Genomic DNA, 9,833 nt, shown 5'->3' with positions numbered 1-9,833 from the left:
AGTCCAGGCTGGCCTCCAACTCACATCAATCCTCCTGCCCTAACTCCTGACTGCTGGTATTAGAAATATGAGATGCCAGCCATACATGGTGGCATAGAACTTTAATCCCAACACTTTGGAAGCAGAGGTAGGTAAAGCTCTGTGAATCTGAGACCAGCCTGATCTACACTGAGAGTTCTAGGCCAGTCAAAAACATATAGTGAGACCCTGTCTCCAAAAAATGAATTGCAGGCCTGGGCTACATAGTAAATGACTTCCAGGCCACAGTGAGCAAAAAATAACCTGTCTCAAATAAACAACCCCCTGAACTCTTGTTCTTTAAACCGAAGGCCATTAGCATGACATGTTATTTGTTTTTACTTATGTGTTTGTGCAGGACCAAGTGCAGGTGCCTGAGGAAGTCAGGACAAGGAGCTGGAGTGACAGGCAGTTGTGAGCCCCATACAGGTCCTCTGCAAGAGCTCTTAACCACTGAGCCATCTTTCCAGCCCAGACTTGTTTTTTGCTTTTGTTCTTTTGAGAGGGGTGCTGAGGATTACGCCCAGCTAGGGTCTTGTGCATGCTAGACAAATACTGTACCACTGAGTTAGATCCTCAACTCTGGTTAACACCTCTCTTAGATTTATTATTTATGTGAATTAATGTGTTGCCTACATGCATGTCTGTATATTACTTGTATGCAGCACGCTCAGAGGCCAGAATTGGGGATCAGGTCCCATGGAACTCAAGTTACAGACAACTGTTAGCCACTGTTTGGGTGCGAGAGACTGAGCCTAGCAAGTCTCCTCTTCTGAGCTGTTTCTTCAGTCTCACCTCCCCACCCCTTTAAAACTTTTTCTTGTAATGAACTATGCCGCTCACTACTGTTTTAAAGAACACAGTTTGGTGGCATAAGTCCTTTCGCTCACTGTGCACAGTACCCATCTCAAACAGACAGCCCACATTCATCAACTGTACTCTCCCCTGCCTGCCCCAACTTCTGGATCCTATTCTCACATGGCTGCTCCCATTCTACTGTCAATCACCTGTGAATGGATTCATACCGTATTTCCTCTTACAAGTTAGGCTTATCTCTCGTAGCACAGCATTTTCCAAGTTCACCCATAAATTGTCAAAAATCTCAAAATTATTCTATCTATTAATATTTTAAATGTACACATCAGGTACTTACACAGCCTACCTCTGGAAATGTCCGAATTAAACCTTAGCACAATTAAGGCTCGAGAGATATCTCAGTGGGAAAGTGTTATGTAAGCATGTAGACCTGAATTCAGACCACCACCCACACAAAAATTAGGGCAGAGCAGCATGTGCCTGTAGTCCCAGGATTCAGCAGGTGGATGGGTCTCTGAGGCTTGCCCAACAACCAGTCTAGCCAATTTGTGACTTTCGGGTCCCATCAGACACATAGACATATAGACACAGGAACACACACAGAGGGGAAGAGAGACAGGAAGAGATAGATGAAAAGGAAGACAGAAAGAGAGCTTTTAAAAGATTTTTAAAATAAACTTTATTAGGAAGAGAAAAGAAAACACCACAATCTAACTAGCCTGCCTTCTAAAAGAATAAAGGAGGGCTGGAGAGAAGGCTCAGTGGTTAAGAGCACTGACTGCTCTTCCAGAGGTCCTGAGTTCAATTCCCAGCAACCACATGGTGACTCACAACCATCTGTAATGGGATCTGATGCCCTCTTCTGGTGTGTCTGAAGAGTGTATATAATAAATAAATCTTAAAAAGAAGAAGAAAGGAGTGGTTGAGCCAGCCTGGGTAACATGTCTAGGGAACATTACCTGCTAAAACTAAAAATTGCTAGGAACTATCCCAGAACTGGACATGACCATGTTGAAATGTAAAAACTATCGAGGCTGAAAGCATAGCTCCGTGGTAGAGTGGTGGAGTGGGGCAGTGACCAGATCACAAAGAAGTCCCTGGTTCAACTCGGAAGAAAGAGAGGGAGGGAGGCAGGGAGGCAGAGAAGGAAGACATGTGAGTTAGCTGAGCTAAGCTACAATCCACAACAATAAAGTTTTACATAATACCTACGTTTACCATTCACACACACACACACACACACACACACACACACACACACAGAGTAAAAACACACCATCCCAAAGCATCACACAATACCTTCCACCTTCTGAAGCAAAACAGAATAACATTGGGGAAAAATTTAAAAAAAAAAAATTTTTTTTATGCACTCAATTCCCTATGATTTTTTTTTTTTTTTTTTTTTTTTTTTTTGGAGCTGGGGACCGAACCCAGGGCCTTGTGCTTGCTAGGCAAGTGCTCTACCACTGAGCTAAGTCCCCAACCCCTAATTCCCTATGATTTTAAAATGACTTATAAATAGGTCATCTCCTTCACATAACGAACTGTCACAATACACAATAATGAGTGGCTGGGTATGTGGCTCAGCTGGTAGCGTGCTTGATGAGTGTGCACACACAGCCCACACCTGGATCCTCCGCACCAAATAAACCAGGCTTGGTACACACAGCCTGTCAGCCCAGCACCAGGAGGTAAGAACAGGATCAGAGTCCTAAGTCATCTTCTGTTACACAGTGAGTTCCAGGCCTGTGAAAATACACAGGGCTGGGCATGGTGCACATATCTGTAATCCCAACCTAGAGAGTGGGACGCAGGAAGAGAGATAACAAGTCCCAGGCCATCTTGGGGAATCACTAAACTTGTCTCAGACAAAAACAAAACAAGCAAATAAATGGGGGAGGAAAGAGGGCTGGAGGGATGGCTCAACGGTAGTTAAGAGTACTGCCCAGAACACCTGAGTGAGTCGGACTCCAGCATCCATATGGCTGCTCAAAGCCTCTGTAACCCCAGTATCACAGGACCCAATGTGGGGCACAAGGCTCACAGACATACACGTAGGCAAAGGACCCATATACACTAAAAAATACATAAACAAATAAAATAAAATAAAATAAAAACACAAAACAGGGATGGGCATATAGCTCAGTGGCAAAGCATTTGACTACTGTTTGCAAGGCCAGGGTTGAATACCTGGCACACCCACCATAACCATCGCCGCCACCACCACCACCACCACCACCGCCGCCACCACCACTACCACCACCACCACCATCACCACCACCCCACCACCGCTGCAGCAATTAAAACACTATGCCTCATGTGCTGTTTGTCCAAAGCATTTTTTAAAAAGTGTCACTCTGAAGTTGCCTCATGCAGAATCTGACAAACTTTCACTGTGCGAATGCTTGCTGCCTGGGCCTGTGACTCACTCAGAAAGGCTCTCCCGAGGCTGTTAGATCTTTGACAATTCAGAAGCTATAACTGGGGCACGCATGCTGTGTAGGAAGCATCATGACGGTGAATGAATAAAAGGGGAAAGAGCTCAGGACAAAGACTTAAGTATTCCTAAGCCATACATGGCAATGCACACTTAAAATCCCAGCCCTAGAGAAGGTAGGAGGAGGATGGGGAGGACCCGGGCTAGCATGAGAGACAAGAAAGAAATAAACAACAGCTGGATTCCCAGCACCTACATGATGGTTCACACCCATCCACCACTCCAAGTGTGTGTGTGTGTGTGTGTGTAGGCGGGGGTTGGGGGGTGGGGGCGGCAGCCGGGAGGGGTCCCATGCCCTCTTCTAAACTCTGAGGGCACCAAGAAACACGTGCTGAATATACATACACGCAGGAAAAACATATAAAATAAATCTAAAAAAGTTGTAAAGAAACAAGCTAGGAGGTGGGGACACCTTCTCCAGTCCCCGCACTCAGAAGGCAGAGGCTCTCTGTGACTTGGAGGCCAGCCTGGTCTACAGAGTGAGCTCCAAAACAGCCAGGGATACATAGTGAGGTCCTATCTCAAAAAAATATATATATATATATATAAATAAATAAAGCAAAAATAAAAAATAAAGAAAGGAGGAAGAAATGAGTAACGGCCTAGGCAAAGCTCTGCTCCCCCCTGGTTGGAGGAACACACTTACTGCACTACCATAAACACTGATTTTCTTGTCCAGCTTTCCAACCAGCCTCAGACAACTTTTAGATAGAAAAGCTGTCCTTACAAATAGTCAGTACCTCCCTCAACACATAGAGGACCTTTTTACTGAAGATACATAATCTATTTCTCTTGTACTGTGCTTTTTTTAATAGTCTGGGTCTCATTATGAAGCCCTGGCTCTCCTGGAACTCACTCTGTAGACCAGGCTAACCTCAAACTCACAGAGATCTGCCTGCCTCTGTGGCCTCCGAGGGTCGCACTGCCATGACCAACTGTTTCACATACTCAGAGTGCGATCTCTCAGAGCACTTTCACAGACCTTGCCTCGTTTTGTCCACGTAGTTATCTTATAAAGTAGGAATCCTATTATTGAACCGAGGAGCTTTGGGTTTTATTAAGAATTGTTGGGCTACGGGGCTGGGGATTTAGCTCAGTGGTAGAGCGCTTACCTAGAAAGCGCAAGGCCCTGGGTTCGGTCCCCAGTTCCGGAAAAAAAGAACAAAAAAAAAAAAAAAAAAGAATTGTTGGGCTGGGGGTTGGAGATTTAGCTCAGCAGTAGAGCACTTGCCTAGCAAGCACAAGGCCCTGGGTTCAGTCCCCAGCTCTGAAAAAAAAGAAAAAAAAAAAAAAAAAAAAAGAATCGTTGGGCTGGAGAGATGGCTCAGCAGTTAAGAACACTGACTGCTCTTCCAGAGGTCCTGAGTTCAATTCCCAGCAACCACATGGTGGTAATGGGATCTGATGCCCTCTTCTGGTGTGTCTGAAGACAGCTACAGTGTACGCATATAAACAAAAATAAATATTAAAAAATAAAAATAAATAAAATGATATTGGACACCAAGAAGCATCCTATGAGCTGGGCATTAGTGGCACACACCTTTAATATGTGGCACTCAGGAACAAAGGCAGACAAATCTCTGAGTTCAAGGCCAGGTCTACAAGTTCCAGGACAGTCAGGGCTACACAGAGAAACCCTACTCAAAAAACAAAATAAAATAAAATAAAACTAAGAATAAAATACTAAAGAAGCATCCTAGGGCTGGAGGGATGGCTCAGGAGTTAAAAGTGCCTTCTGATCTTGCAGAGAACCTAAGGTGCGCTCCTAGCATCCAAACCAGATGGGTCACAACCTTCAGTAACCCCAGCTCCAGTGGTCCTGATACCTCTGGCCTCTGCTAACACATGGAGATCCCCCCCACTCCCCTGTCCTTCTCCACCCCCATACACACACACACACACACACACACACACACACACACACACACAAAATTTTTAAATGATAAAAATAAATCTTTAAAAGCAAAAGCATCCAGGGGCTGGCTAGATAGAGAGTTAAGAGTACTGGCTCCCCTTCTAGCTAACCTAGGTTCCATTCCCAGCACCAACATGGCAGCTTATACCATCAGTAACTCCAGTTCCCAGGGGATGGATACAAGGCTCTAGGCATGCAAATGGGAACATACAGGTGAGCGCTGGCAAGAATACCTGTAAACTTAAAAAAAAAAAAAAAAAAAGATAAATCTAAAACAAACAAATGAGCCAGCCCCAGCTGTTTCTCCTACTCTTTCTCATTTTGTACCTGAGTCAGGTAAGGAAATAAGGCAAAATGCTGTGAGTAAATGATGCCCCAGAGTTCTGCCCAAACCTGATAGACAGAGGACGGCAAGGAGCATGATGTCAAACCACCACCGATCCTACGATCCTCTATTAGCAAATTAATAGGCAGAGTGGCCCTCCAACTTCCTACCCTTGCTTGGCTCAATTACATCTCTAGCTAAGAAACTAAGGAACTCTACCCACTTCTGTTTAAAAAAAAAATGATTTAAGAAAGGGGAAAACGGTCAAAGAGCTAGCTAATATTAAATTTACTAATTGTCATTTTAACTTAATATTTGCCATTAAAACGAAGTGCATAAAGCTCCCATGGCTCAATGTAGATTGGATGCTATATTAAACTGAGTTTATTCCAAAAGCAAAACAGCTACGGGATATGAACTGATTAACATACACCAGAAAGGACAGCCAACCAGACTAGACAGTTGAATACTTTGTCAGAACTATGATACAAGGGGTATCCCTCCCTGTCCAGCTTTAAGAGCTGCAGACTGAATTCTAAGGGATGGTATCTCTTCGTCAATTTCCCTTGTCCCTTTAAATCCATGATGTCATCATTCTTAAGCACAAGCAAAACCCGAGGTGTTACAAAAGACATTTGGTGTGTCCAAGCAAAAGAGATGGCCCCAACAATTCACAACAGCACAATTCCATGTGAAGCCATTCTTGCTCAATGAAAAGGCCACCCGGCATCAAACATCTTCTCTACCCTAGAGAAACGAAACCGAAGTCTCAATTACTACCGTTTCAACAACAACAAAAAGTTCTGAGAAAAATAAATAAACAACAAAAATGGTCCAGTGTTGCCTCCTGCAAGGGAAAACCCGGAATGTGTCTGGTTCTCCATATAGATCCATAAGAACGCTACCACAGAAAAGTGCAGACGTATTGGCCATTGAGAAACAAAACGATGCTTTTATTTTCCTATTAAAACTCAAGGGGATCCAACAGACAAAGCAATCGGTTTATTCCAAAGGTTTCCAACCAACTCCAGCATCTGAAGTTTCTCTGCTGATACTATCGGGATCTCACCTAATTGTGGTTTTCTTGATTTACAAACTCCTTGCCACCTTCCACAGTTCTCTCTCCACAAACAATTCTCACCAGGGCAAGCCTTCCTCAGTCACAACGTGGACTGCTGTCTCCAGCCGGGAGAGCTGCAGTTCCCACTCCTAAGAGAACACTCAAATGGCTAGGGGTCAGGGAAGGAACTGCTTGTGTTTCATTTCGTCAGCCAATTCCAAAAAAAAAATCATCTCTTTGCAGCTGCAGCTTCCGAGACGCCGGCCCCCTCGCCGCAGCCCCAATTCGGGAGGGCAGCGGTCTCCCGCTCTTCACCGAGGACTTAAGGGTTTCAGGGGGCGGGGTGAGGCTCCATGACACCCCGAAAGCCATTCTTGCCCTGGCCACGCATCCTCTCCCGGCCCGGATGAGGACCCAGGACCACCCTGCTGAGAAGAGGGCACAGGTCTGCACCCATCCCAGGGGTGGCTGCAAAGGGGCGCCTGTCCCCACCTCAGCCCGGGAAGCCGAGGATGACGACAGCAAGACCCCAGGCCCGCCAAGACCCACGCCCGCGCAGGACACAGGGCCCGCGCCGGACTCGGGGTGCCCCCGGGTCCCCAGGCATAAAGCGCAGGAGGCGTCGGCGCCTGGCCGCGGCCCGGCACCGGGAGAGGCCTCACCTGGGCCAGCCCGCTCCGCGCTCTCGGTTTCGCGTCTCCGGTGAAGGTGGCGAAGGAGCCAGGGCCAGGGCCAGAGCACAGCCGCTCTGCCTCAGGCCGGTGCTTGCTGTGCTCCGGGGATCTTCACAGCTGGCGGAACCCGGGGTCGCCCGGAGCCGCCATCTTCCTCCACTGAAACGCCGTCGCGGCTACCGCCGCCGCCGCCGCCGCCGCCGCCGCCGTCCCTGATGCCACCGCCGCTGCTGCTCAGACTGGGAGAAGACAGCGCGCAGTGCGCATGCGCCGGGGCGGGGCGCGGAGGAAGCGCGCGCGCACACACGTCAGCACGGCCGGCCTTCGCGCGGTGGCCGCTGGGCGGCGCCATATTGAGAAGGACCGAGGGAGCGGAGCTTCCTAGGACTCTTGTTTGGAATCGGCGGTCCCTGAGCTATTTTCCCGATTGTTTGAGGCTACAGACTTAGACTAAGTCATTTGTGTCCTCAGGTACCTACATATTGAGCATAGAGAAAGGGCAGTGGCTAATGTAAGTGCCTTTTAGATGTCACCGCGTTAGAAGCGTCTGGAAACTGTAGTAGCAGCTTTGTTGCTACCACCTTTTTTTTTTTTTTTTAAATGAGGAAACCCAGTCTCAAAGCTCCCCATGTAGATCGGAGCCCGGGAGGAAACAGGCCTGTGTGTTTTGCTTCCCACTGTGGCCATCACGGAGGAGTAGAGTCCCACTCCCGCAAAAGTCTCACTTCAAGAAAGCTGTGTGTAGGTGAGAACCTTCTAGAACCTATCCCTACAGGTGTGGTTTAAGGGAATGCCAGATACAGAGAGCTCAAGGGCTTCACCCCTTGTGCAATCGGAGCATTCTGAGACATCAAGCAAATAGCCCTGGGATAAAGTAGACCTCCTAGGTTAGTAGCCTATGAAACATAGGCTCAGAAGCACCTCAAGGTTTGGCGACCCTCCTTGAAGTCCCAACTATGCAGGAAGTTTAAGGGCAAGAATTACTTGATCCAGGTGTTTGAAACTACTTTGAGGAACTTCAATCTACAAAAAAAAAAAATATGTTCTTCAAATGAACATTTCAAAAAAAAAAAAAAAACTCTGGCACACAGTATGTGAGAAACTAACTTAAGAAATTCTGTTGGCCTGGCATGGTAGTTGACTATTAATCCCCAAACTTGGGAGGCAGAGGTAGGTACATTTCTGAATTCAAGGCCAGCATGGTCTACATAATGAGACCCTGTCTCAAAGAGGGGAAAAAAAAAACAAAAAACAACCAAAAACTTGGCCTTCAAGATGGCTCAGCAGGTAAGGGTGCTTGCCCCTAAGATTGAAGACCTGAGTTCAATCCCTGGAACTCACATGGTTCTAGGGAGAAAGATGTCAAACTCCCACAGGTTGCCCTCTGATCTTCATTCTCATTGACACTTGTGAACATATAGACCGTGACTATTGTGTGTGCCTGAGCATATTGTGTGCACCACATGGGTGGGTGCCCTCGGAGGCCAGAAGAAGGTGTCAGATCCCCTGGAACTGGAATTACAGGCAGTTGTGACCCACCACCACCACCATGTGGGTGCTGGGAATTAAACCTGGGTCCTTCTTCAAGAGCAGCACATATCTTGACCATCTCTCCAGCCCTGTAATCTAAATTATAAACAAGTGCTAAAAACTCAAGCTGGGCTGAGATAGCTCAGCCAGCTGCCCCTCTCTAGAAGACCTGAGTTCAGCTGCCAGTCCCTCAGGCAACTCGCAACTGTCTAATACCAGCTCCAGGGGATCTGATACCCTGTTTGGCCTCTTTGGGCACCCACCCACCCACCCTACACACACACACACACACACACACACACACACACACACACACACAACCATAAATAAAAACAAAATCTAAAATAATTAAAACAAGACTGCTACCAGGTGTTGGTAGCATACACCTTTAATTCCAGTACTCGTGAGGCAGAGGCAGGAGGATTTCTGGGTTTGAGGCCAGCCAGGTCTGCAGAGTGAGTTCCAGAACAGCCAGGGCTACGCAGAGAAACATTGACTTGGGGGTGGGGTTGGGGGAACTGCTAGGTCACGTTAAAGTTCAAATACAGAACCATTTTACCCTTAGCTCAAAGATGACACGGAGTTTTGTTGTTTTGGCATAAACCTTTATCATGAATAACCATCTCATACAGACTAGTACCCAGTAGAGACTCACTGAATATTTGTTGAATAAAAGAATGATGAACTGGGAATTTGAGAACTAAGGGAATTCAGTGGATGCATATTTAGTGAACACCTACTATGCACCAGAGTATGTGACATGTCTTTCTGTTTGTTTCTTTGTTTGGATTTTTTGTTTGAGATAGAGTCCCACTGTGTAATCCTAATTTTCCTGGAGCTCTCTTTGTAGACCAGGCTGGCCTCCAACTCAGATCTTCTCACCGCTACCTCCCAAGTACTGTGATCATACCCAGCCCATTCAGAGGGTTTTTGATGAGAAGCCTTACACTGTAGAACAGGATAGCCTTATACTTCCTATGTAGTACAGACTGACTCTG

General features: G+C 46.7%; 1 protein-coding gene across 1 annotated transcript in view; it reads right to left on the bottom strand.

Annotated features, from left to right (window-relative positions):
- The window catches only part of Fbxo42 (F-box protein 42), a 58,279-nt gene extending 50,723 nt beyond the window's left edge, over nt 1-7,556 (bottom strand). The window contains 1 exon segment of the mRNA NM_001395590.1: nt 7,294-7,556. The gene's annotated coding sequence lies outside the window, so the exon portion shown is untranslated.
- Nucleotides 7,557-9,833: the final 2,277 nt, after the last annotated feature.

The sequence above is a fragment of the Rattus norvegicus genome, chromosome 5 (assembly GCF_021556685.1).
Source record: "Rattus norvegicus strain SHRSP/BbbUtx chromosome 5, alternate assembly SHRSP_T2T, whole genome shotgun sequence".
Lineage (NCBI taxonomy): Eukaryota > Metazoa > Chordata > Mammalia > Rodentia > Muridae > Rattus > Rattus norvegicus.
This window is presented reverse-complemented; position numbering and strand designations above follow the sequence as displayed.